General features: G+C 49.7%; 1 long non-coding RNA gene across 1 annotated transcript in view; it reads left to right on the top strand.

Annotated features, from left to right (window-relative positions):
• The first annotated feature begins 1,973 nt into the window (after positions 1–1,973).
• Positions 1,974–27,229, top strand: part of LOC102162742 (uncharacterized) — a 651,142-nt gene continuing 625,886 nt past the window's right edge. The window contains exon 1 of the long non-coding RNA XR_014805823.1: positions 1,974–2,166. This is a non-coding gene — a long non-coding RNA (uncharacterized LOC102162742). The remainder of the gene's footprint in view (positions 2,167–27,229) is intronic.

Below are 27,229 nucleotides of genomic sequence, written 5' to 3'. Positions count from 1 at the left end.
GGGAGGGGTCTCACCCTCAGCTGTGGCTCCACAAGGAATTGGGGATGGCTGCTCCCAGCAGGGAGTGGGCTGGGCTCACCTGTGGGGCTCAGAGCTGAGCTCAGGGCAGGCACAGAGCAGGGATCATTGAATGAATGAATGAATGCGTGAATGTGTGTGTGGATGAGTGGGTGGCTGGGCCACCAGCTGGCGAGGCAGACACGGGCCTGGGGCCAGTGTACCTGTGGTCCGTGGTATATTCCAGCACATCGTGGGTCCTTTTCTCAAATCCTTCAAGGAGGCACTGGATTGATTAGTCTCTTAGCCCTGCTGGAGGTGAGGACCCAGGGAGGTGAAAGATTCAGTCCCTTGATAAACTCGAAGACTGGGTTGGAGTGACTTGTGGCCGCTAACCTAGTATGTGTCATCCCGCCCCAGGCTCTGTACCTTATTTTTAATACTCAGGGTGACCCTGAGAGGGGGGTATGGCTCTTCCCCTTTTACAGCCCCAAGCGCCTCAAATCAGGGCTCCAGTGAGTGTGCTGAGCCTTGCTGAACAGCCCAGATCCATCTCGGGCTGAGCTGCTACCCCCACCTGCCTCCGTGCCTTTGTCCATGCTGTTCTTAAACCAAAACCCAAACCAGAACATCCGAAATGGAGTTCCCGCCATGGCATAGTGGGTCAGGAATCCAGCTGGAGTGGCTGGGTTCGCTGTGGAGGCACGGGTTCGATCGGCAGCCTGGCACAGTGGGTTAATGGAGTCGATGTTGCTGCAGCTGTGGCTTGGATTCAGCCGCCGACCCTGGAACTTCCATGCGCCTCAGGTGTGGCCATTAAAACCAACCAACCAACCAACCAGCAACCATGCTCTTCTTGCCACCCAGGGTGCTCTTCCTTCCTCCCTCTGCCAGCCCAGCCCTCCTTCACTCCAAGCTCACACGCACCACCCCTCCACCCGGCCCTCCCAGATTCCCATTCTGGAAAGCATCCCCCCCAACCCCTGCCCCCCCCCCCCCCCGGGGGGGCAAGTTCCAAAGCCTACATGGCCTCTCCCCTCTTTTCTCACTCCAGCCCTGAGAAGTGTACATACTGTTCATAAGCCCATTTCCCTGAGGAGCGAGCTGAGGCTCAGAGAGGCTGAGTAACTTGTCCAAGGTCACACAGGGGCACACGGGAGGGTGTGAGCACGGCCTCTGCATGTGGACGGTGTTTGCTTGGCAGCTGTGTGGCTACACTCGTACGTGCCAGTGCCGCGTGGAGCATGTAAGGTGCTCCTGGGCAGCCGAGCCAGGATTCCGGCCCTCGTCTTCCGGTTCGCAGTTGAGCGCTCCGTCTACATCGTCATCCCGCTCCTGGCCACATATCATTGTTGGACAGTGTTTTGTGCCCATTTATGACTGAAAAAATACATTTAATGACCTGCTGGCTTTGCCTAGCTCTGCTTTCGATGTGTCAGACCAATGTGGGCAGAGTGGGTGGGGCCAGAGGTGTGTGCCCCGTGCTGGGGGTGGTGGAGGAGGCAGCCTGGGAAGCTGCCAGAGGATGGGGTGCCCAGGCTGCTCTGAAAGGATGCGCAGGGCAAGAGGAAGGGTGGGCTGGGCAGGGGGAATGGCAGGGTCCGAGCCTGTTTGTGGGGAGAAGCTGTTCCCCTGAGCGGAAGCATTGAGCTGCTGGGAGGGGCCGGCAGGGGGCCTCTCAGGCCCCACTGAGGAGCCCAGGCAGTGGGGTGGCTGGGGGCCTCTTACCGATGGGGGCCGAGGAGCCCTGAAGTTTAGGAGAATTGCTCTGAGGAGCTACGAGCTGTGGTCACTGAGTATACAGTCCCTGGAGCTGGACCAAGCGAGGCCTGTCCTTGGCCAGGAAGGGGCTGGTGGAGCAGGCGCGAGCTCCCGACAGTGAGGACAATGCCTCCCCCGCACACCGCTGTCCCGGGTGTTTCTCACGCCCACCACAGCCGGGCAGCCTCTTAGGAAGCAGCTTCTGCTGCGGGGCTGAGGGGAGGCCAGGAGCAGCCCGACGTGAGGGCTCAGAGTGGCACCTGTGGTCCTGTCCTGGGGACCTCTGCCACTTACGGTCCCGCCGGTCCTGGACCAGGCTTTGGTGCCGAAGCTTCCACGTCTGTAAAATGGGTGTACTTGCGTGTCTTCCTCGAAGGGCTGCTGGAAGGAGTGATGGACAAGATTCAGGTGCGTAGAGCAGCCTCTGGCACACAGCAGGTGTCGACCAAGTTAGTCCCGACAGTGACGCCGCAGGGAGGCTGATGGTGGGGGTGCATGTGGGCACACGTGGGGGTGTGAGCACGGCCTCTGCATGTGCACGGCATGTTTGGCCGCTGTGTGGCTACATGTGTACATGCCCGAGGCCACGTGGAGCGTGTAAGGTGCCCACATTGGTGTGACCATGTGTGTTTTTGGGTGCACGAGTGGCTGAGGGGTACAGCGGGGCCAAGGAAGGGCCAGGCCCCGGGACAACCTCTTCTTCCTCCATCACCTGGAATCATCTGCCTCTGCTACCCTGTGGACCCAGCCTTCTGCACCTTCATCTCCTGCAGACACCCAGAGAGGTCGAGGCCTTCCTCCAGGGTAGCCCAGCATGCCAGGAGCCACAGGATGGGGCCAAGGACCCTTCCTCCCTGCTTGGCGGGCAGGCCCGAGTCTCGCCACAGGGAAGCCAGGACTTCCTGTCTCTGGGCCCTGCATTCCTTTTGTTCTCCGTCAGAGTGTCCCGGGGAAACAATGGGTCGGAGGCTTTGCCATCTGCAGGGCCCCCTGGTCCTGCCCCTTGATGGGGGGGACAGGCAGGGCTCAGGCCCAGACCCCAGGCATGGCAGTGAGGCAGCAGGGCCAGAATCAGCCTGGGATGGCTGCCTCCTGCCTGCGCTGGCCCGTCCCTTCTCCTGGCCATCCCTAGACCCCTTAGCCGTCTCCAGCTCCGCCCCTCCCGACCCCTGCAGCCCGAGGATGGGGACACAGTCTGATTGGAGGTCGAGGAGTCTAAGCTGGTCCTGAGGAAGGAAGCTGCCAGGGAGAACCCAAGGCAGATTGGATGGAACTGATCACAGCTGGTGGAGATTTTGGGGGTCTCCCAACCTCACCCGCCCGCCATGCCATTGAGAACCAGGAGGGAAGGGAGAGAAACCCCACCCAACCCAAAGCAAGCCTCCCCGGCCCTGGGCTCAAGCTCGTACACCTAGGGCTGGCTCTGAGCCTGGTAACTCGCAGTTTACACACAGTTCTAACAAGCCTGGCAGCAGGAAGGGCAGGGTGGAGCTGTGGCAACACTGCCAGCTCAGAGGAGGACGCTGGGGTCTTTTTGTTGGCATGAAGGTCTCAGGTTGTTTCTGTTTGCCCTTGTGTCTGAGAATCTGGCCGTCATCCAGGGCCTCTGCTGCCTCGGCTGGGGGACTCTTTCTGGGAACAGCTCCTCCAGTCCATTGGTACTTCTGGAAAGGTTTCCTTCTGCTTCTGAGTCCTTGGCTGGAATGAAGGAGAACAGGGGTCAGGGTGGTGGGGTTTGGTGACAAGCGAGGCTTGATGGGGATGGTTTGCCACCCTCTCCCAGCTCGTAGGCCAGCCCCTCAGGGCCTCGGCTCTGGGACCCTCACTATGGGCCTCCCTCTCACGGGAGAGTCATACATCGTCTCACCCCATCCCACCCCCCTTCTCTCCTGTCTGCTGTTTGCTGCCACTTCCTACATGATGACCGCCACCCTTCACTCTTTGGCACGAGGTCCAAGCTCCTCAGGCTGGTGTTCAAGGCCCTGCTGCCCACTGCAGTCCTGTCGCTCACCCTTCAGCCCCAGCCATGCTGGGGGACTGAGTTCCCTATAAGCACAGGGCTCTGTCAGACCACAGGGCCTTTGCATGTGCCACCCCCACTGCCTGGAGGTGCACCTCCCAAAGAACTTCTAGTCCTTCCAGCTCCCTGAAATTCAATCCAAGTATCATCTCCATGGCAAACAACAGCAGTAAAGAATAGAGATACTCTTTAAAAAAACGAAATAACTTTCCTGAGATATAATTCATATATCATAATGTTCACCCTTTTAAGATATACAAATTCTCTTTTTTTTTTTTCCCTTTCTTTTTTTTTAGGGCCACACCCACGGCATGAAGAAGTTCCCAGGCTAGGGGTCAAATCAGAGCTGCAGCTGCCAGTCTACACCACAGCCACAGCAACGCCAGATCCAAGCCGAGTCTGTGACCTACACACAGCTTATGGCAACGCCGGATCCTTAACCCATTGAGCGAGGCCAGGGATCGAAACTGCATCCTTGTGGATTCTAGTCAGATTTGTTAACTGCTGTGTCACGACGGGAACTCCTGTGTTTTTTTAGTATATTCACAGATTTGTGCATCAGTCACCACTATCTAATCCTAGAACATTCGCATCACCCCAAAGAAACCCAATACGCCATTAGCAGTCATTCCCTTTTCCCCTCCCCCTAGCCCTTAGCATCCATCAATCTGCTTTCTGTCTCTGTGGATTTGCTTCTTCTGGGCATTTTATATAAATGGAATCATATAATATGTGGTCTTTTGTGACTGGATTCTTTCACTTAGCATGACATTTTCAGGGTTCATCTATGTAGTATTATGTATCAGCACTTCATTCTTTTTTATGGCTGTGTAATATTCTAATGTGCAGATATCACACATTTGTTTATCAGTTCATCAGTTGATGTACATTTGGGTTGTTTCTGCTTTGGGGCTATTATGAATAAGACTGCTATGAACACTTGTGTACAAGTTTTTGTGTGAAGATATTTTTAATTCTCCTGGGGTATATATTTGAGAGTAGATTTGCTGGGCCATATGGTAACTCTAGATTTAATCTTTGAGGAATTGTCAAGCTGTTTTACAAAGCAGCCCTACCATTTTACATTTCTACCAGCAATATTCAGGGCTCCGATTTCTCCACATTCTCACCAACACTCATTAATACTTGTCCTTTTGATTCTAGCCGTTCCAGTGAGTGTGAAGTGTATCTCAATGTGGGCTTGATTTGCGTTTCCCAAATGACTAATATTGTTGAGCACCTTTTCAAGTGTATTGGCTCTCTGTATATCTTCTTTGGACAAATGTCTATTTATATCATTTGCCTATTTTTAACTGGGTTGTCTTTTTCTCTCGCATTGCAAGTTTTATATACATATAGCTCGAAGTCCCTTATCAAATATGTAGTTTACAAATGTTTCTTTCCCATTTTCTAGGTTGTTTTTTTCACTTTCTGTATAGTGTCCTTTGAAATGCAAAAGCTTTTAGTTTTAATGAAGTCCAATTTATATATGTTTTTCCGTTTGTCCCTTGTGCTTTTGGTATCCAGTGCAAGAAACCAATGTCTAATCCAAGGTCCTGAAAATTAGCTACCACTTTTTTTTTTTTTTCTTTTTTGGCTGCACTTGCGGCATATGGAACTTCCCGGGCCAGGGGTCAAATCTGTGCCACAGCTTTGACCTACGCTACAGCTGCAGCAATACTGCCAGATCCTTAACTCACTGTGCTGGGCCAGAGATTGAACTTGCGCTGCCACAGAGACAACACCCGATCATTAACCCACTGAGCCACAGTGGGAACTCCTAGCTGCCACTTCTTGAGACTCACCCTCTGCCTCGTACTTTACATATATCATCTTCCCTTGTTACATCTTGGCAAGGCAGGAGTTTGTACTCTTATCTTACGGATGTGAAATTGAGGCTCAGTTCAATTTCTGGACCCATAGCAAGGAGATGGCAGGGTGTCTAGTTTCAAATCTGGGCCCAGATTGGAACCAGGGTGTCCCACAGATAGCCTGGAAGGATGGCAGTGGGTTAAGGAAGAGAGTGACATTCATGGAAGGTTTTCTTTGTCCGAGTGTGATGCTCAGTGCTTTATACGCATGAGCTGACGTTTCTCTCTCTCTCCATGGCAGAGGCTCTCAAAGCATGGCTCCGGCCTGCAGCACCAGCCACTTCTTGGTGGCTAAATCAGAAACTCTGGGGGTGGGATCCAGCAGTCTGTATTATTTAAGAGCGTCAAGTGGTCCTGATGCACTCAAGCTTGAGAACTACCACCCTGGAGCTGTGCTTCTCTGCAGGCTGCACACTGCAATTACCTGGGGAGCTTAGGTTTTGTTTTTTTCCTAAGTTCTAGGCTGGGGAAAGGCACGTGGAGAGATTCCAATTTAATTGGTGTGAGTGAGGCTTGGACTTCACTATTTTTTAAAGCTCCCCAGAAGAGCACCTGGGCTTTATTCCCTGTCTTAGGCATCGCTACCACCACTAGATCCATTTTATAGGTACAGAAGCTGGGAGATTAAAGGATGTGTTCAAGCTATAGAGCCACATAGCAGGACAGGGAGCTGGAACTGAAAGCCCCTGCTTTTTGATTTCCTCTCCTTCCTCCCATTCATTACTTTCTGCTTAATATAGATCCTGTGTGTTGTTTCCCAAGGCGCTCTGTCTGGAAAGTGACTGATGCACGATGTTGCCATCTCGTGGCCATTGGTGAGAACTGACAAGCATGTTCAGGATTTCCAATGACCGACTGTTCTCAGGGGACACAGGTGAGGGGAGAGGTGACCATTCACCTTGCTAGACAGGCATTTTGGGGAAACATGGGCCCGTGTTTCCAAAAGATATCTTTTGAGAAAGGGAGAGTGGTGTGATGGCAGCTTTCACGTTTAAGCAGTGTTGATTAGAGTTCATTCACACACCCCAGGAGAGGCTGGGACAGTCTCTTCTTGATCAAACTGGAGTCAGTTTCCGTAACTTTCTTCTGGGCCCAGCTGTGCCACTTTCCTTGTAAAATCTAATTATCCAGAACCTCCACTCTGATCAGGTTCTTCATCCTCCAGCATCCGCTAGGTGATGTCTGAGCTCCCCAGCCGGCCTTCAGCAAGAATCCTGTGAGATGAGTTTAGCCGGAGTTCCCCTCACCCCTCATGCTTCCTCTTAGTAATTTTCCATCCATCCACTGACCCCCATTCACCCTGCTCCTTGGCTCTCACTTCCTGCGTGTCGAGGCCGTGTTCAGAGTTGAGCTCTGTCTCTTTCCTCCCAAATCTTACTGCCGTGGTCCCTGTACCTGCGGCAGTGGTCCTGAATGGGGTCTGCCCACCATCTTTAACAAGTGCCATCAAAATATTTATTATTATTATTTTTGGTCTTTTGTCTTTTGAGGGCCACACCCGGGCATATGGAGGGTCCCAGGCTAGGGGTCGAATCAGAGCTGTAGCTGCCAGCCTACACCACAGCTCACGGCAGCACTGGATCCTTAACCCACTGAGTGAGGCCAGGGATTGAACCCGTCCTCATGGTTACTAGTCGGGTTCATTAACCACTGAGACGCGATGGGAAATCCTATTTTTTTTTTTTTTTGTCTTTTTTCTTTTTAGAGCTGCACCTGCAGCACATGGAAGTTCCCAGGCTAGGGGTCGAATCGGAGCTGTAGCTGCCAGCCTGCACCATAGCCACAGCAATGCAGGGTCCAAGCCATAACTGCAGCCTACACCACAGTGCATGGCAAAGCCAGATCCTTAACCCACTGAGTGAGTGCAGGGATAGAGTTCACGTCCTCGTGGATACTTGTTGGGTTCATTAGTATCCAGACTGTAGTTTGCTGAGCCACAACAAGAACTCCCTTAAACATGTATTTTCTTTAACGCTGGGGAGGCTGGGTCCCAGGCAGGGCCGGAAGGGGAGGCGGAGAGACATTGGAAATGATGGATGCTCATTTGGCTGGAGATCTTGGCTCACTTCTGTGTGGGCATTGATTCAGTCAACAGACAGCCACTGTGGGTCAGGTCGGAGGGGGGTGCTGGCTCTCAGTCATCACGGGGAGAAGCATAGAACAATCGGATCTGTTCTTGGCCCTGGGAGGGGCTCCAGTGGAGGCAGGTGGGGTGGGGAGGATGTGGTGTCCCCATTTGGGGCACCTGAGATAGCTGTGGTGAGGGGCAGCCTCTTGAAGCTGGTGCCCAGGGTCCGAGTTGGAGCCCACAGAGGGGCGTCAGAATTGATGGCAGCTGCTGGCTCTACTGGCTCCTGTGGGACCAAACAAGGGCCCCCAGCAAATGCTTTGGAGCCTCTCAGGTGCCGGCGTGGGCTTCTCACCAGGGGCAGGGGAAGAAGTAAAGGAGGTTGTGATTGGCTATCGGGAGGGCACCCACAGAAGGTACACGTAGCAGAAGATTTACCATCCTAACCATCTTTACGTGTCAGTTCGGTGGCATGAAGTCCACTCATACTGTTGTGTAGCCATCGCCACCGTCCATCTCCGGAAGTCTGTCCCTCTTGCCAAACAAAACTGTGCTCATTAAACACGAACTCCCCATCCCCCCTCACCCTGCCCCTGGCAACCAGCATTCTACTTTCTGTTTTGATGATTTTGACTACTCTAGGACCTCCTGGGAGTGGAGAATCACATAGTATTTGTCCTTCATTTAGCATAATGTCCTCAAGGTTCATCCATGCAGTAGCCTGTGTGAGAATTTCCTTCCTTTTTAAGGCTAAATAATATTCCATTGTGGGTATCCACCTCATTTTGCTTATCTGCTCATCTAACAATGGACACTTGGGTGGATTCTGCCTTTTGGCTGTTGTGAGTAGGGCTGCAGTGAAGACGGGTGTACCGATATCTGAGTTCCTACTTTCAATTCTTTTGGGTGTGTACTCAGAAGTGGAACTGCCGGATCATACGGTAATTATATTTAAAAAATTGGGGGGTCCATAGTGTTGTTTTCCATGCGGCTGCCCCATTTTCCATTCTTACCAGCAGTACACAAGGCTTCCAATTTCTCCACATTCTCACAAAATATGTTACATTCTGCTTTTTTTTTTTTTTTTTTAAATAGTAGCCATCCTAATGGGTATGAAGCGGGATATTTTATTGTGGTTTTGATTTGCGTATTTGAAATGATTAGTGATGCTGAGCAGCTTTACCTATAGCTTGGAATTCGTTGAGCAAATTGAATCTTAGTGGACAAAACAGATGTAAGGGCTCATACCATTGGAAGGTAAAACATCTAGCCTGGAGGCTTACTGTCAGATTTTTTAAATCTATATACGCTTTAAAGTATTATTTTCCATCATGGTCTATCCCAAGAGACTGAATATAGTTCCCTGTGCTGTACAGCAGGACCTCATTGCTTATCCATTCTTTTTTTTTTTTTTTTTTTTTTTTTTTTTTTAACTTTATTGATCGTACCATTGTATGTTTTTTTTTTTTTTTTTTTTTTTTTTTTTTTTTTTTTTTTATTAAATTTTATTTTATTTTCCCACTGTACAGCAAGGGGGTCAGGTCATCCTTAGATGTATACATTACAATTACAGTTTTTCCCCCCACCATTTCTTCTGTTGCAACATGAGTATCTAGACATAGTTCTCAATGCTATTCAGCGGGATCTCCTTGTAAATCTATTCTACGTTGTGACTGATAAGCCCAAGCTCCCGATCCCTCCCACTCCCTCCCCCTCCCATCAGGCAACCACAAGTCTCTTCTCCAAGTCCATGATTGATTTTCTTTTCTGAGGAGATGTTCATTTGTGCTGGATATTAGATTCCAGTTATAAGTGATGTCATATGGTATTTGTCTTTGTCTTTCTGGCTCATTTCACTCAGTATGAGATTCTCTAGTTCCATCCATGTTGCTGCAAATGGCATGATGTCATCCTTTTTAATGGCTGAGTAGTATTCCATCGTGTATATATACCACATCTTCCGAATCCAATCCTCTGTCGATGGACATTTGGATTGTTTCCATGTCCTGGCTATTGTGAATAGTGCTGCAATGAACATGCGGGTGCATGTGTCTCTTTTAAGTAGAGCTTTGTCCGGATAGATGCCCAAGAGTGGGATTGCAGGGTCATATGGAAGTTCTATGTATAGATTTCTAAGGTATCTCCAAACTGTTCTCCATAGTGGCTGTACCAGTTTACATTCCCACCAACAGTGCAGGAGGGTTCCCTTTTCTCCACAGCCCCTCCAGCACTTGTTATTTGTGGATTTATTAATGATGGCCATTCTGACTGGTGTGAGGTGGTATCTCATGGTAGTTTTGATTTGCATTTCTCTTATAATCAGCGATGTTGAGCATTTTTTCATGTGTTTGTTGGCCATCTGTATATCTTCTTTGGAGAAATGTCTATTCAGGTCTTTTGCCCATTTTTCCATTGATTGATTGGTTTTTTTGCTGTTGAGTTGTATAAGTTGCTTGTATATTCTAGAGATTAAGCCCTTGTCAGTTGCATCATTTGAAACTATTTTCTCCCATTCTGTAAGTTGTCTTTTTGTTTTCTTTTGGGTTTCCTTTGCTGTGCAAAAGCTTTTCAGTTTGATGAGGTCCCATGGGTTTATTTTTGCTCTAGTTTCTATTGCTTTGGGAGACTGACCTGAGAAAATATTCATGATGTTGATGTCAGAGAGTGTTTTGCCTATGTTTTCTTCTAGGAGTTTGATGGTGTCCTGTCGTATATTTAAGTCTTTCAGCCATTTGGAGTTTATTTTTGTGCATGGTGTGAGGGTGTGTTCTAGTTTCATTGCTTTGCATACAGCTGTCCAGGTTTCCCAGCAATGCTTGCTGAATAGACTTTCCTTTTCCCATTTGATGTTCTTGCCTCCCTTGTCAAAGATTAATTGACCATAGTTGTCAGGGTTAATTTCCAGATTCTCTATTCTGTTCCATTGGTCTGTCTGTCTGTTTTGATACCAGTACCACACTGTTTTGATGATTGTGGCTTTGTAGTATTTCTTGAAGTCTGGGAGAGTTATGCCTCCTGCTTGGTTTTTGTTTCTCAGGATTGCTTTGGCGATTCTGGGTCTTTTGTTGTTCCATATAAATGTTTGGATTGTTTGTTCTAGTTCTGTGAAAAATGTCATGGGTAATTTGATAGGGATTGCATTGAATCTGTAGATTGCTTTGGGTAGGATGGCCATTTTCACAATATTGATTTTTCCAATCCAGGAACATGGAATATCTTTCCATTTTTTTACATCTTCTTTGATTTCTTTGATTAAGGTTTTATAGTTCTCGGCATATAGGTCCTTTACCTCTTTGGTTAGGTGTATTCCGAGGTATTTGATTTTGTGAGGTACAATTTTAAAAGGTATCGTATTTTTGTATTCCTTTTCTAATGCTTCATTGCTGGTATACAGAAATGCAACTGACTTCTGAATGTTAATCTTATATCCTGCCACTTTGCTGAATTTATTAATCAGTTCAAGGAGTTTTGGGGTTGAGTCCTTAGGGTTTTCTAGGTATAGAATCATGTCATCTGCATACAGTGACAGTTTGATCTCTTCTCTTCCTATATGGATGCCTTTGATTTCTTTTGTTTGTCTAATTGCTGTGGCTAAGACTTCCAAAACTATGTTGAAGAGCAGTGGTGAGAGTGGGCATCCCTGTCTTGTTCCAGATTTGAGTGAGAAGGCTTTCAGTTTTTCCCCATTGAGGATTATATTTGCTGTGGGTTTATCATAAATGGCTTTGATTATATTCAGGAATGTTCCCTCTATACCCACTTTGGCGAGGGTCTTGATCATGAATGGATGTTGAACTTTGTCAAATGCTTTTTCTGCATCTATTGAGATGATCATATGATTTTTGACTTTTTTTTTGTTAATGTGGTGTATGATGTTGATTGATTTGCGTATGTTGAACCATCCTTGTGAACCTGGGATGAACCCAACCTGGTCATGGTGTATAATTTTTTTGATATGTTGTTGGATTCGGTTGGCTAAGATTTTGTTGAGAAGTTTTGCATCTATATTCATCAATGATATTGGGCGATAGTTTTCTTTTTTGGTGGTATCTCTGCCTGGTTTTGGAATGAGGGTGATGGTGGCCTCATAGAATGTCTTTGGGAGTATTCCTTCTTCTTCAACCTTTTGAAAGAGTTTAAGGAGGATGGGCACCAATTCCTCTTTATATGTTTGATAGAATTCACCTGTGAAGCCATCTGGTCCTGGGCTTTTATTTGTAGGGAGTGATTTTATGACCTCTTCAATTTCATTTCTAGTGATTGGTCTGTTCAGTTGGTCTGTTTCTGCTTGATTCAGTTTTGGCAGGCTGTAAGAGTCTAGAAAATTGTCCATTTCTTCCAGATTGTCAAACTTATTGCCATATAGTTGTTCATAGTATTCTCTTATGGTTTTTTGTATTTCTGCTGTATCCGTTGTGATTTCTCCTTTTTCATTTATAATTTTGGTGATTTGGGTTCTTTCTCTCCTCTTTTTAGTGAGTCTGGCCAGGGGTTTATCAATTTTGTTCACCTTTTCAAAGAACCAGCTCTTGGTTTTATTAATTTTCTCTATTGTTTTTTGAGTCTCTATTTTATTGATTTCTTCTTTGATCTTTACAATTTCCTTCCTTCTGCTGACTTTAGGACTTCTTTGTTCTTCTTTTTCTAATTCATTTAGGTGGAGGGTTAAGTTGTCAATTTGGGATCTTTCTTCTTTTTTGAGAAAGGCCTGGATTGCTATAAATTTCCCTCTGAGCACTGCTTTCGCAGCATCCCATAGATTTTGAGAGGTTATGTCTTCATTATCATTTGTTTCAAGATAGTTTTTAATTTCCTTCTTGATTTCCTCATTGACCCATTGGTTTTTTAGTAGCATGTTGTTTAGTCTCCATGGAGTAGGTTTTTTCTCTTTCCTTTTCCCATGGTTGATTTCTAATTTCATGGCATTGTGGTCAGAGAAGATACTTGAGATAATTTCTATGCTCCTAAATTTATTGAGATTCGCTTTATGTCCCAATATGTGGTCGATTCTTGAGAATGTTCCATGAGCGTTTGAGAAGAATGTGTATTCTGATTTTTTTGGATGTAGTGTCCTGAAGATATCAATTAAGTCTAACTTTTCTATTGTTTCCTTTAGGATCTCTGTTGCTTTATTGGTTTTCTGTCTAGAGGATCTGTCCATTGATGTGAGGGGGGTATTTAGGTCTCCTACTATGATTGTATTCTCATCAATATCTCCCTTTATGTCTGTTAATATTTGTTGTATGTATCTGGGTGCTCCTATGTTTGGGGCATATATGTTGATGATAGTAACATCCTCTCCTTGGATGGATCCCTTAATCATTAAATAGTGTCCTTCTTTGTCTTTCTTTATGTCTTTTGTTTTAAAGTCTATTTTGTCTGATATGAGCGTTGCAACTCCTGCTTTTCTGTCATGTCTATTGGCATGAAATACTTTTCCCCAGCCTTTCACTTTCAATCTATATGTATCTTTTGTCCTAAGGTGAGTTTCTTGTAGGCAGCATATTGAAGGTTTTTGCCGTTTTATCCACTCAGCCATTCTGTGTCTTTTGATTGGGGCATTCAGTCCATTGACATTTAAGGTGATAATTGATAGATGATTATTTATTGCCATTTGATCCTCGTGTTCCAGTTGATTCTATGGTTCTCCATTCTTCTTTTTTTTTTTTTTTTTTGGTTGGATGGTCTCCTGTTATTATCTGCTTGAGTGTATTTTTTTTTTTCATTTTTTGCAAATGCAATATTTGGTTTTGGCTTGTGGTTGCCCTGTTTTTTAAGTATGCTAACCCCTTCCCATAATTGTGTGTTTTAGCCTGATGGTCCTGTAAGTTCAAACACTTCATTATTATATTAAAATTAAGAAGAGAGACATACATACAAACAAAAAGGATTATTTACCTCCTAACATCCCTTGCCCACATTTTATGGTTTTGATGACTCTTTTATTTTTTTCTTTTTAATTTTATTTTGTTTGAAGCATGTTCATGATTAAATCTGTATGCTGGCTTATTTGAGTGACTGCTCTCTGATTGTATCTTCCTCAGTCCTAGTTCTTCCTCTTCTTCTTCTTCTTCTTTTTTTTTTTTTTTCTTTTCTTTTTTCTTCCCTTTCCTTCCTTTCTTTTTGGTTTAGAGAAGCCCTTTCAATATTTCCTTTAACCTGGGTTTTGTGTTGCTGTATTCTTTAAGTTTTTGTTTGTTGGGAAAAATTTTTATTTCCCCTTCTATTTTAAATGATATTCTTGCTGGATAAAGTATTCTAGGTTGCATATTTTTTCCTTTGAGCACTTTAAATATCTCTTGCCATTCCCTCCTGGCCTGTAGTGTTTCTGTAGAGAAATCAGCTGATATTCTTATGGGGGTTCCCTTGTAGGTAACATTCTGTTTTTCTCTTGCTGCCTTTAGGATCCTCTCTTTATCACTAACTTTTGCCATTTTTATTATGATGTGTCTTGGTGTGGGTCTGTTTGGGTTCAGTTTGTTTGGGGCCCTCTGTGCTTCTTGTATCTTAAATCCAGTATCCTTTAGATTTGGGAAGTTTCCAGCGATAATTTCTTCAAATATATTTTCCATTCCTTTATCTTTTTCTACTCCTTCTGGAATTCCTATTATGCGTAGATTGGCCCGTTTTATATTATCCCATAGGTCTCTTATATTGCTTTCCAGTTTTTTGATTCGGTTTTCTGTCTGTTGACCAGATTGAGTGATTTCCATTATTCTATCTTCCATATCACTGATTCGTTCTTCTGCATTATTCATTCTGGTTTTTACTGCCCCTAGTTCAGTTTGCATCTCTGCAAATGAATGTTCTAGTTTTTCTTGGCTCCTCCTTATATTTTCTAGCTCCTTTCTGAGGGTATCTGCATTGCTGTTCATATCTTCTCTTAATTCCTTCAGTATTTTCACTATTTCTCTTTTGAACTCCAGGTCTGTCAGACTGCAGAGATCAGTTTCATTGTTGACTGTTTTAGGTGAGTTCTCCTGTTGGTTTGACTGGGGGTGGTTTCTCAGCTTCTTCATCTTGCTTGTTGTCTTCTTTCTCCTGAGGGAGTTGTACTCTCTGTTATCGGGTAGTGTTTGCCTTGTCACTGCCCTGGAATATTTCCTGAGGGCTGTCGTTGTTGGTCAATCTTTTTTTGAGGCAGTGTGGCTTTTCTGGAGTGTTGATGGGACTAACAGTGTTTCTTTGAAGCAAAGGAGGACTTCCTGAGGGCAGACAGGACTGGGAGGTCCACCCCACGATGGTAGCAGATTTCACTTGGTTCTCAGCACCCCCTGGGGTCTTGGGCGGGTAGCAGGGCCCTTGGAGACTCAAGAGGTTCCTCCCCAGGGCAGCCCGACTCAGAAAGACCGTCTGAGATCTTTTCCCGATTCGGCCAGGCTTGTTGCAGCTTTTCTGGGCTGCAGGGGGTCCTGCCTGGAGCTGGCAGTCCTATGCAGCTGGTCCACTAGGTCTCAGCACCCCTTGGGGTCTTGGGCGGGTAGCAGGGCCTTTGGAGACTCAAGAGGCTCCTCCCCAGAACAGCCCGACTCAGAAAGACCGTCTGAGATCTTTTCCCAAGTCGGCCAGGCTTGTTGCAGCTTTTCTGGGCTGCAGGGGGTCCTGCCTGGAGCTGGCAGTCCTATGCAGCTGGTCCACTAGGTCTCAGCACCCCCTGGGGTCTTGGGCGGGTAGCAGGGCCCTTGGAGACTCAAGAGGCTCCTCCCCAGGACAGCCCGACTCAGAAAGACCGTCTGGGATCTTTTCCCAAGTCGGCCAGGCTTGTTGCAGCTTTTCTGGGCTGCAGGGGGTCCTGCCTGGAGCTGGCAGTCCTATGCAGCTGGTCCACTAGGTCTCAGCACCCCCTGGGGTCTTGGGCGGGTAGCAGGGCCCTTGGAGGCTCAAGAGGCTCCTCCCCAGGACAGCCCGACTCAGAAAGACCGTCTGAGATCTTTTCCCGATTCGGCCAGGCTTGTTGCAGCTTTTCTGGGCTGCAGGGGGTCCTGCCTGGAGCTGGCAGTCCTATGCAGCTGGTCCACTAGGTCTCAGCACCCCCTGGGGTCTTGGGCGGGTAGCAGGGCCCTTGGAGACTCAAGAGGCTCCTCCCCAGGACAGCCCGACTCAGAAAGACCGTCTGGGATCTTTTCCCAAGTCGGCCAGGCTTGTTGCAGCTTTTCTGGGCTGCAGGGGGTCCTGCCTGGAGCTGGCAGTCCTATGCAGCTGGTCCACTAGGTCTCAGCACCCCCTGGGGTCTTGGGCGGGTAGCAGGGCCCTTGGAGGCTCAAGAGGCTCCTCCCCAGGACAGCCCGACTCAGAAAGACCGTCTGAGATCTTTTCCCGATTCGGCCAGGCTTGTTGCAGCTTTTCTGGGCTGCAGGGGGTCCTGCCTGGAGCTGGCAGTCCTATGCAGCTGGTCCACTAGGTCTCAGCACCCCCTGGGGTCTTGGGCGGGTAGCAGGGCCCTTGGAGGCTCAAGAGGCTCCTCCCCAGGACAGCCCGACTCAGAAAGACCGTCTGAGATCTTTTCCCGATTCGGCCAGGCTTGTTGCAGCTTTTCTGGGCTGCAGGGGGTCCTGCCTGGAGCTGGCAGTCCTATGCAGCTGGTCCACTAGGTCTCAGCACCCCCTGGGGTCTTGGGCGGGTAGCAGGGCCCTTGGAGGCTCAAGAGGCTCCTCCCCAGGACAGCCCGACTCAGAAAGACCGTCTGAGATCTTTTCCCGATTCGGCCAGGCTTGTTGCAGCTTTTCTGGGCTGCAGGGGGTCCTGCCTGGAGCTGGCAGTCCTATGCAGCTGGTCCACTAGGTCTCAGCACCCCTTGGGGTCTTGGGCGGGTAGCAGGGCCCTTGGAGACTCAAGAGGCTCCTCCCCAGGACAGCCCGACTCCGAAAGACCGTCTGAGATCTTTTCCCGATTCGGCCAGGCTTGTTGCAGCTTTTCTGGGCTGCAGGGGGTCCTGCCTGGAGCTGGCAGTCCTATGCAGCTGGTCCACTAGGTCTTAGCACCCCCTAGGGTCTTGGGCGTGTAGCAAGGCCCTTGGAGACTCAAGAGGCTCCTCCCCGGGGGAGCCCGTCTCAGAAAAACCGTCAGAGAATTAGGTCGATCTATTCACGGCCTGGCTAGGCTTGTTCTAGCTTTTCTGGGCTGCAGGCCTTTTTTAGGGGGCTGGTGGTGTTTGGTGCTGCTCTGTGGAAGTGTAGCCCCTCCAAAGGGCAAGCAGGCCTGTGCAGGGAGAGCCCCTGCGGTGGTAGGCTTCAGGCAATTGTTGAGGCCAGCCCTCCTGGATGGCAGGCAGCCCCAGGTTCGGCGAGAGCGTAGGGGGTGGTGGGGGTGGGGGGAGGGAATGCACTGGGAAGCACAGCTTTCTGCTAGCTAGCGGGCCTGTAAGCTTGTTGTGGCGTGGGGGGTATTCTATGGGGACCCACCCCTTCTTCTCTCCCCTCCCCAGCACTGGCGCAGACCAGGCTCTTCTCCCAGGTTCCCTCTGAGGCGGCTTTCCACTTCCCCGCCCCTAGAGTATTGCTCCCTTCCTCTGCGACAGCTTTGTTTTCTAGTCTCCCAGGCAGTCTCTGCCCCGTCAAATGGTTTAGAGACCTCCCAAGCAGTTTCCGCTCTTCCCCGCCCCCCTAGCCCGGGGACTAATCTCTGGAGCCGAGGTCTCGGTGCCCAGCCCCCCCCCCAGGCGTCCCCCGGCCCTTTCTTGGGGACTAACCTTCGGAGGCGAGGTCTCGGTGCCCAGCCCCAACCCAGGCGTCCCCGGCCCCCTCTCGGGGACCAACCTTCAGAGCTGAGGTCTCGGTGCCCAGCCCCCACCCAGGCGTCCCCCGGCCCTTTCCCGGGGACTAACCTCTGGAGCCGAGGATTCGGTGCCCAGCCCCCACCCAGGCGTCTCAATTTTTGGTGACTGTGCCCGTAGTTCAGATGGTCCGTTGGGTTCTTGATCGTTTTTCCGTACTCCAACTTACTGCTACACTCTTCTCTGCATCTGGAGATTCCTCCGGTTTGTTTGATCTTTCGCCCGGTAGGTGACTTTCCAGGGTGCGGGATCCCTTTCCCCTCCGCAGTTCCCTTTCGGGAGCGCCCGTCCCGCTCGGATTCACCTTCTCTCACTCTCCTCTTTTCTCCCGTTCTGCCCAATAATGTCACGAATTTCTTGCCGTTATTGGAGATTAGGTTCCTCTGCCAGCGATTGGTTGTTGTTCTGTGCGAGTCATTTCTTCTGTAGATGTGCTTTTTTTGTTGTGTTTGTGGGAGAGGGCGAGCGTGTCCCCCTACTCCTCCGCCATCTTGTCCTCTCTCCCTGCTTATCCATTCTAACCCCAAACTCCTCGTCCATCCCACTCCCTCTCCCCTCCCCCTTGGCGACCACACGTCTGTCCTCTACGTCTGTGAGTCTGTTTCTGTTCGGTAGAGAGGTTCATTTGTGTCATCTTTTAGATTCCACCTGTAAGTGATATCAGATGGTATTTGTCTTCCTCTTTCTGACTTGACTTCACTTAGTATGAGAATCTCTAGGCGCATCCATGTTGCTGCAAATGCCATGATTTCATTCGTTTTTATACCCTTAGATGTTACATCTCTGCTTTTTCATGCAAATGCTGTTTTAGCGTTTGTTGTGTGTTAACCTCATCTGATAACAGGTTCTTTTATTCCCAAATGCATGCATGTGTCTCATGGAAAATAAAAGGCCTATGGAATACACTGTGGCTTTTTCTTTTCTGCTCAGAGGAATTCCTTTATTCTGCACCTCTCTGTGTCTTCACTGGGCCAGACTGGAGTCAAGCCCAACAGGGTCTTCTTTCCCTGCTGATTCTGCCGAGCCCTTTCCCTTGGCTGTGGTTTCTCTGGACTGTAGGAGGGGACAGTGAGAATCGCATTCATCCATTCATGCGTGTCACTAATTCGATGACAAGGCGTTTGGCTACCTTGACAGAGTGAGGTAGGGCTCACTCAGTTATCTGCATGTCATTGAATTTCTTCACTTTGACATTCAGAGCACAGGGCAGACGTCCCATCGCGTCAATACCTGCCGCGGGCCTTCGTGGAAGGTTCTCTGGAATAGAGTTTGCGAAACACTGGAAGATCTTTTTCCACAGGCTCCAGCCCAGGCCCATCCAGATCCACATTTTTCATGATGATTTAGAAGCAAACCCTGCTTGTTTACTGATCACATTCATGGGCTCGTCAAACCCTGATGGGATTTTATTGGGCCACAGGGTCGGGATCCAAAGATGTCTTTGCAGGGCACCGAAAGGGCTCGGAATAACAGTATGTAACCTTACAAGGATGCGTTCAAGGCCCTGCACCTGGCTTTAAAAAACAAATCAAGAGCAGCTGTCCAAAGACAAGGGTGACCCATGTGAGAGAAACCAAGGACACTTAGTCAATGGTTGGCGTGATAATATTTAAAGTCATGCTAACTAGTATGGATTACCTTATTTGGCCTTTATAGCAATGTATGATGTAGATACTATTATCAGTGCCCATTCAACAGATGGTGAAATTAAGGCTCCCAATTTCTACAAGTGAAGTCACTTACCTAGGGTCGCACTGTGCTGGTGACCAAGCAGAGATCAAGGACAAGATCTGCCCCCGGGGCTCAGTGGCCGCACCCTGATTGGGATGCTACCCTCATTCTTTTCAAGGCACCCGAAGATGCCTGGAGAAGAGCGACAGGGAAGTTTGACCTACAGTAGACTGGGCGGCTGTAGAAGTAGTGAGCTCCTTGTCCCTGGGGGGTGTTCAAGCAGAGACTGGAAGATCCTGGCTGTGCTGTTGTTGTGCTGAGGATCCCAGCATCAGAGGGGAACTAGAATAAATAAACTCGAAGGTCTCTTCTTCCCTTGCAGCTCTGTAATTCTGCTATAGCAACTCATTACGTTAAAGTCAAGCCGATGATATGAGAGCCCTCCTCTTTTTTATGCCCTGAATGTATGCATTATTTATAATCTTTTAGGGTTTCTCCTATGACAAATATGCTCACTGTATTTATTCCCAAGTTCTAGGACTGGTGACAAATTTTACATGACCATTTAGAGTTTATGTTTTGGCTGATTATTAAGACATTTATAGTGATTGTACATTTATATTTATGATGCAGGGTTAGTCATATTTACGATGTACTGGATGCCCAGCCATTGATCAGAAACCCAAGCTGAATATCTTACCTCAGTCCCGTGGGGGAAACGCATCCTGCTTTATGACAATTCATTTTAGGATGTGGTTTCAGAAATGTTGCAAATTTTCTTTGGGGAAAAACCCACCATCACTAGGTTCAGGGAAGTCCCATATATTTAGAGGTAGACAAGCTTGGTTTGCTGCATGGCTTGGGTGAGTTTCTCAGCATTTCTGTGCCTCAGTGTCCTCATTTAGAATTTGGGGGAAGGGAGTCCCCATCGTGGCTCAGTGGAAACGAATCTGACTAGTATCCATGAGGACACATGTTTGATCCCTGGCCTCGCTCAGTGGGTTAAGGATCTGGCGTTGCCATGAGATGTGGTGTAGGTCACAGATGCGGCTCAGATCCTGCATGACTGTGGCTGTGGTGGAGGCCAGCAGCTGTAGCTTTGATTCGACCCCCAGCCTGGGAAGCTCCGTATGCCGCAAGTGTGGCCCTAACAACAACAACAACGAAAAGAATTGGAGGGGAGAAGCCACACCCCTCCCATGTGTGTGTGCATGTGTGTGCGTGGCAGTACCCTGCTCAGTGACGCCTCTTCCCTTCTTTGTCCTCCTTTGCCATTGATGGCGCTGCCTTGGGAACCGTGAGCCGCGAAGGCCGGCTGCCTGCCCAGAGGGGCTCCAGCTCTGGGATTCTTTCCAGGAATCCTCTTGCCAAGCAGCGTCTTTTCAACAAACGTGAGGATTTTGCTCAGGGCCTCCAAACTAAACTAGTTTCATCTTAAATAAAAGAAATCAATCCTTGGAGCTGAGCTGTTGCTCCGACATTGATTTGGCATAAATTTCGAGGCAGCCTGGCTAATAAATAAGTGGAAAGGCAATAAACATTAGGGAGAATTATTTGTGAGGCGATCAGGGCAGGTGGCCAGGGAGGGGGCCTGCCCCCCTTTCTCTTCCTGGCCAGGAGTTCGTGATAGGGCTTGTGGTAGGGTTCGAGACCCAGGCAGGGCTGCCTGATGGGTGTGGGGACTTGGGGAAATGAGGCCTCCCTGGGACTCTTGGGACTTCCCTGGGACTCCTGGCTGCTCAGAGCAGCCCAGCAGAGCAAGAAGAGGCCGGCCCTCTTGCCCTTGGTGCCGGCCACTTAGGTATGAATCTCACCGAGCTGTGTGACCATGGGCAGATGAATTGACCTCTCTGTGCCTTGGTCTTTCTCACCTAGAAAACTGGGGTACTCTGGCAGGCATTGGGTGAGATTCAGGGACAGGGCCACTGACAACATGCCAGCACATCAGCCATGGCTATCACAGAGGGTTTTAGAAGCTCTCTGACAGGTGCCCAGCACACAGTAGTCGCTGTGCAAATAGCGGGAGTTATTACTATGGGGATGCCCTCTTGAACTTGTGGGTCCCCCTCGTCAAGTCCTGGACGCGTCCTCTGCCTACTCGTGTCCTGCTGTGAGCCCCACGTGGCCCTGGGATGGTCCCTCCTCACCTTCTCTGCTGCCCCTTGAAGCCCCTGATCCCCAGTCTCAGAGTTCAGGGTCCTTGACCTCTGCTGGACGTGCCTCCCTCTTCCCAGGGTTGGCCCCTCTGGGTTCTCTGGGTCCCTGTCCCCATGTCACGTGGGCCTAGCGGGGCTCCAGCCAACTCTGCTGCCTGGCTTGCCCATCCCGAAGAGGATGCCCTCACGCGGATAATTGCATTTTTCAGTGTGTTAGCAACTTAATTACCGGTTAATAGGACCCTCAAATAAATAACTCTTACCCGCATCTGCTTACGGGTAGGTGATGAGGAGGAAACAAATGTGCATTTGAAAAGCCATACATTTCCCCCAACATGATTCCTGTCTCCGGTCATAAACGTCAGAGATAAATGAATCTGTTTTATTAAGAATCAGCACACTGGTGCGGGGAGGCATTGCTGGGCCGTGAATCACGGTGCCCCGGCCCCCCTCGCCCGCTCCATGTTGTCAGGGCTGCCAGCACTGCCCTCCTGCATGGGTGCTGGGAGCACCCGCCAGCCCCCATCCCCCCAAGCCCAGGCCCTTCCAAGTGCCCCACCTGGTGGTGCGGATAGCTTCGCTGTCCCAGCATGACCTTCCCAGGACCCTGACTGCAGCCGCCTACCCCAGCCCCGTTTTCAGAGGCAGGCAGTCTCAACTCCAAGCTGTGCAGCCTCCAGTGAATTGCTTGCACTCTCTGAGCCTTGGTAGCCTCAGCTGTGAAGTGAGAACACTAATGTTCAGGCCTGATTTATCCATTTGACCCAGTGCCTATGGCCTAAGATACTCCTCGAGGGGTTCCAGTGGACAGAATAATGGCCCCCAAAGAGATCTACTTCTTAGACCCTGGAAGCCAGGAAGACGCTGCATGGCAAAGGGGAATTAAGCTTGCAGGTGAATTCATGTTACTGCTGAGCTACTTTCAAGTAGTGAGATTGTCCTGGATTATCCCAGGGGGCCCAGTGTAATGACAAAGGCCCTTAAATGTGGCAGAGGGAGGCAGAGAGGGAGTGTCAGGGTGATGCTGCATGAGAAGGACCAGCTTTGAAGGTGGGGTTCCATAAGCCAAGGGATGCGGGCGGCCTCCAGAGGCTGGAAGAGGTGGGGGAACGGTTCTCCCCTAGAGCCTCCTGCAAAGGAAGGCAGCCAGTCCCTCGATTTTAGCCCAGTGACACTCATTTCAGACTCCTGACCCCTGGAACTGTAAGATAATAAATGTCTGTTGTTTTAAGCCTCTCCATTTGATGGTGGCTTGCTATAGCAGCAGGCGGGAACAAATACAGGGTCCCATGACACCGTTCCAATTTCTTTTCAAGTCATCCAGGTTGCTAGAGTCCCGAACCGACTAGTATCCATGAAGACGTGGGTCTGATCCCTGGCCTTGCCCAGTGGGTTAAGGATCCGGTGTTGTCACAAGGTGTGGTGTAGGTTGCAGACATGACTCGGATCTGGCCTTGCTGTGGCTGTGGTGTAGGCGGGCAGCTGCAGCTCTGATTTGACCCCTAGCCGGGGAACCTCCATATGCATGCGGCAGGTGCGGCCATATATAAATACATATATAAACAAACGTGAATAAATAAATTCTGGGCTGGGTTATGTTCCTCTTTATATCAGCGCAGTCATGAAATATAACCATTAATGATGTTTTGGATGGAGGAAGGTGCCCACAAAGGCAAAAGCACGAAGGACCCATAAACGTTGAATGCAGCCCCGCTACTTCTTGCTTCTCCACCTGCCATGGCTTAAATGAAAGCATGCACCTCCTAAGGTGTGCGGGACACACAGCGGGAGCCAGGAATGGTGGCAGTGGTTGTTTTTGTGCTTGTAGTCAGTTTCCCTTCTGAGCCCCGAGGCTTCCAGCTGGGGGTGGGGGGTGCTGTACTGTCCTGAAAATTGCAACACCCCTCCCCCACCACTGCTTAGACCGCCCTCCCCGCAATCTCCCATCTGGGACTTCACTGACCTAAGAGGCCTGTGGGGGTCCAGCCCTGGCTTGCTGTTTACCTAATGGGGGGGGGGGCTGTCCCCCTGTGCCTGGATCTGTTGCTGAGTCCCCTACAGTCATACAGTCATCTGGGCCCCCACTCTGTGCTTGGACTTGAGAGTCACGGTCTAGAAGCAGCCTTCCCCGTTCTCTGCCATCTTCCCGAATAATAACACCTTTGCGTTTTTGAAGCCACCGGATGAGGCAGGTGCCCTCATCCCCCTCCAGCGTCCCACCTGGATGCCCATCACTTTCCCTCATGTCCCGGATGTGAAAGTCACCGGGGAAGCGTGCCTGGCCCTGGCCAGCCCCGCCACAACCCCACCTTCTGGGGAGGCCGGGGAGGCCGCTGTAGGGTTACTAGGGGCCTCAGCCCAGAGTCCCTGCCTCACTGGTCATACGCTCAGTTTGCAGCCGCAAGGGAAGGCGGCAAACCGAAACGGAGGGACATGTGGACGGAGGTCTGTTCTATATGCCAGATGCTGGGCTAGGCTCGGCCACGTTTTGTCCCCTCGGCCATCTTTCCCAGTGATGACAACTCGTTTTAGAGGTGGGAAAAATCATGGCTCCAGGAGGCAGAGGAGAACTCTGGAGCTGTGGTGATCGGGGCGGGAGGAGGCAGACGGCAGCCTGGGGCAGAGGGAGCTGCAGCAGGACCCTCTGGCGGTGGGGGCGGGAGGCTCAACCTCTCTTCCTGACGCAGTCACACTGATGCTCGGCCTGACGGAGGCTACCCTCTCTCTCCTGCAGGCCACAGTCCCCAGTGGGCTCTATCTGGGCTCTGCAGTTCAGCCCTGGCATTGCTCTGTGTGTGGGGGTGGGGTCGGGGCGGCAAGAGGCGGGGGAGGAAGCTCCCTCCCAGCTGGGGTGGGGTCCACCTTATTTGGAATGGTTCCTATAAGACCCTTTTTGTGAGGCCTGCTGGGGCTTGGGTTGGCCTACCTTGGAGAGGAGGGCAGGGCAGAACCAGATGGGCGGGAAGAGCGCCCCCTGCAGGGACCAGCCCAGCAGGTGCAATACCAGCCTTCTTTTACAGGGAGGCCTCCAGGTCTCAGCTCCAACAAACTCGCCTGCTGGCCAGCATTTCTCTTCCTCTTAATAAAAATGTTTGAAGCATAATATGTCTACAGTAAAGGCCACACATCTTCAGTATGCAGCTCAATAGGAAAAAAAGATAACTCCAGTGGCCCAGAGATTCCCCTTGTGTCCCTCCCAAGTCTGCATCCAACTCCCTGCCTCCAGAGGGAACCACTATTTTGACTTCTGACCACACAGATCAGTGTTGCTAGTTGTTGAGTTTTCTAATTTTATTTTTTAAATGTTCAGATTAAAACAAAAATCTTAAAAAAAAAATATTTTTTAAGGGCTGCACCTGTAGCATTTGGAAGTTCCCAGGCTAGGGGTTGAATCAGAGTTGTAGCTGCTGGCCTACACCACAGCCACAGCAACACCAGATCTGAGCTCTGTCTGTGACCTACACCACAGCTCATGGCAACGTTGGAGCCTTAACCCACTGAGCGAGGCCAGGGATTGAACCCGTATCCTCATGGATACTAGTTGGGTTCATTATTGTTGAGCCATGAGGGGAACTCCCAATTTTATAATTTTATATAAAGAGTGTGTCCCCCGCTGGGCCTCGATCCTCTCACTCTGTGTTATGCCTGTGGCATTCATCCACGCTGTGGTGTATCAGTGGTTTACTTAATTATGAATTTAATTGCTGCGTAATATTCCATTGAAGTCTGCATGGAATATCCCCCACCCGTTCCTTCGTGGATGGGGATTTGGGTCCTTTCGATTTGGGGCTGTTATGGAAAACCAGAGAATTTCCTATTTTTTGCAAATGTTGGTGAACTTCGGAAATTTCCTGTTTCCCATCCATTCTGACCTTCTCCCTCCCTTCTCTTCTCCCTGCGGCACTTTTCAGCAGCTACTGTTCAGGAGGTTTTTGTGGGCTCTCGGCTGTGCTGTGACAGTGACTCACACCTCACTGCAGATGTGGCTCAGATCTGATGTTGCTGTGGCTGTGGCGTAGGCTGGCCGCTGCAGCTCTGACTGGACCCCTAGCCTGGGGACTTCCATATGCCTGCGGCCCTAAAGACACACACACACACACACACACACACACACACACACACACACACACACAGCTGGTGAAGGCTTACAGGGTCAGATATGGGTTAAAGGCTGAGTTTCAACATTTTCTACCTGTGCTGATTTTGGGAAAAATCACTGTCTCTCTGAGCCTCACTTTCTCATCTGCTGAATGGGGATCATTGGCTTCATGGCAGAAAGAGTAGCCCAAGAGGATGCTGGAGATGGGGGAAGGGCTGGTTTTCCGGGGCCTGGAGGCCACCATGGGACCCCGAGTTTCACCCCAATGACGATGGAAAGTTGCTGGAGCAGCAGAGTCCTAGAGAACTTTCTATGATGATGGAAACCCTCTCTGTCCCATCTATCTGGTAGAGTAGCCACCCCCCACATGTACCTTCTGAGCACTTGGAGTGGGGCCACCGCAGACCAGGAGCTGAAATTTTAGTTTTAATTAGTTTCTTTAAATTTAAATTCAAAGAGTTACTTGGAACTAATGGCTACTACATAAAATCTCCACTAGAGGGCAGCACTAGAGGCTTTCAAGCAGTGAAAAGTGGCACAGTCTGCTGCTCCCCATATATATATATTTTTTTTCTTTTGGCCCATGAACTCCAAGCCTGGGAGCTATTGACTTTCTTCACAGGGACACTGGAGGACAGCAATGGGTATAAAATGCCCAGCGCTTCCTAAATGCGTAAATGCCCAAATGCTCAGTGGCATCCTGAATCTTCTGCCAAAGTTTTGTTGTCACTAAACCCCAGCCAGCCTCAGGCGGACTGGCCAGAAGAGCCGTCTCTGCTGAGCTTCGTCATCTTTGCCTGAGACGGGGAAAGGGGTGGGGGGGTGTATGGCTTCTCTGTAAGCAGATCCAAGTCCAAGGCAAAATCCTTGTTTGTTAATCTGCGGAAGTTAGACTCTGGGGTGCTCAGCTTACTTTGTTCTGAAGCCAAGGTCAGTGAGAAATAGAGAGAAAAACTTAAACTTGAAGTCATGAGACTTGAGTCTGAAGCCCTCCTCGGCTGCCTGCCTGCCATGGGACCTTGGGCAAGTTGCCTGGCAGTGTCCTCATCTGTCATCACAGCGATGATGACAGTAGCTGTCCCTGTTGACCCAGGGCAAGGAGCTTTGTCCACACAACCTCATCCTCCCCTTTTGGCTACTCAGTGGGGCTCAGATGAGAGTTCCCCCAATTTGCAGTTGAGACCACAGAGTCCCTATCAGATGATGTGAGCTACTCAGGACACAGAGCCAGAGGGTGGCAGGGTCAGGATTTGAACCCAGGTCTGTCTAACTCCAAAGCCTGTGCTCTTCCTGTCTGCCTTAGGGTGCCAGCTTGCATGGATAGCGGGCAGGGATAGCGATGCCGATGACATGGAGGAGGGCACAGTCCCGAGTTTCCTCTAGTCATTGCTCAGGGACCTGAACCCTCTGGTCCTCAGTGTCCTTCTGTGAAGGGTTAAGTTCATTCTGCAGTCGCCCTCAAAAGCTTGTTAGAAAGATTAAACAGGATTTTGATGGTGCGCGTGTCTTGGTGGCCAGTATTCAAAACGCAATACGTGTTCAGAACAAGGCAACCGTGAGGTCAGGAAAGCAGTGCGGAGAAGGCAGTGCAGCAGCCTTGGCTGAAGTGGGGCGGAGGGGGGCGGGGGGGTGGGGACAGGGGTGTAGCGAGAGGACAGGCCAGGGGCCGCAGGGTGGGGGATGGGGTGAGAAGACGCCATGGGAGGGGAGAATTCTCTGGAATACGGCAGAGGACCCTCGAGGCAGCACGTAGGAAGCGATCAGGAAATAACTATTTCATGCTCCAGGTACCAGCCCCTTTTTGAGGAAGGGAG

Source organism: Sus scrofa, chromosome 6 (assembly GCF_054392235.1).
Source record: "Sus scrofa isolate SSC_HxYL_T2T_F1_AM1 chromosome 6, Sscrofa_HxYL_maternal_Yorkshire_Landrace_v2.0, whole genome shotgun sequence".
Classification (NCBI taxonomy): Eukaryota; Metazoa; Chordata; class Mammalia; order Artiodactyla; family Suidae; genus Sus; species Sus scrofa.
Note: the sequence above shows the minus strand (reverse complement) of the source record. Positions and strands in the feature narration are given on the sequence as shown.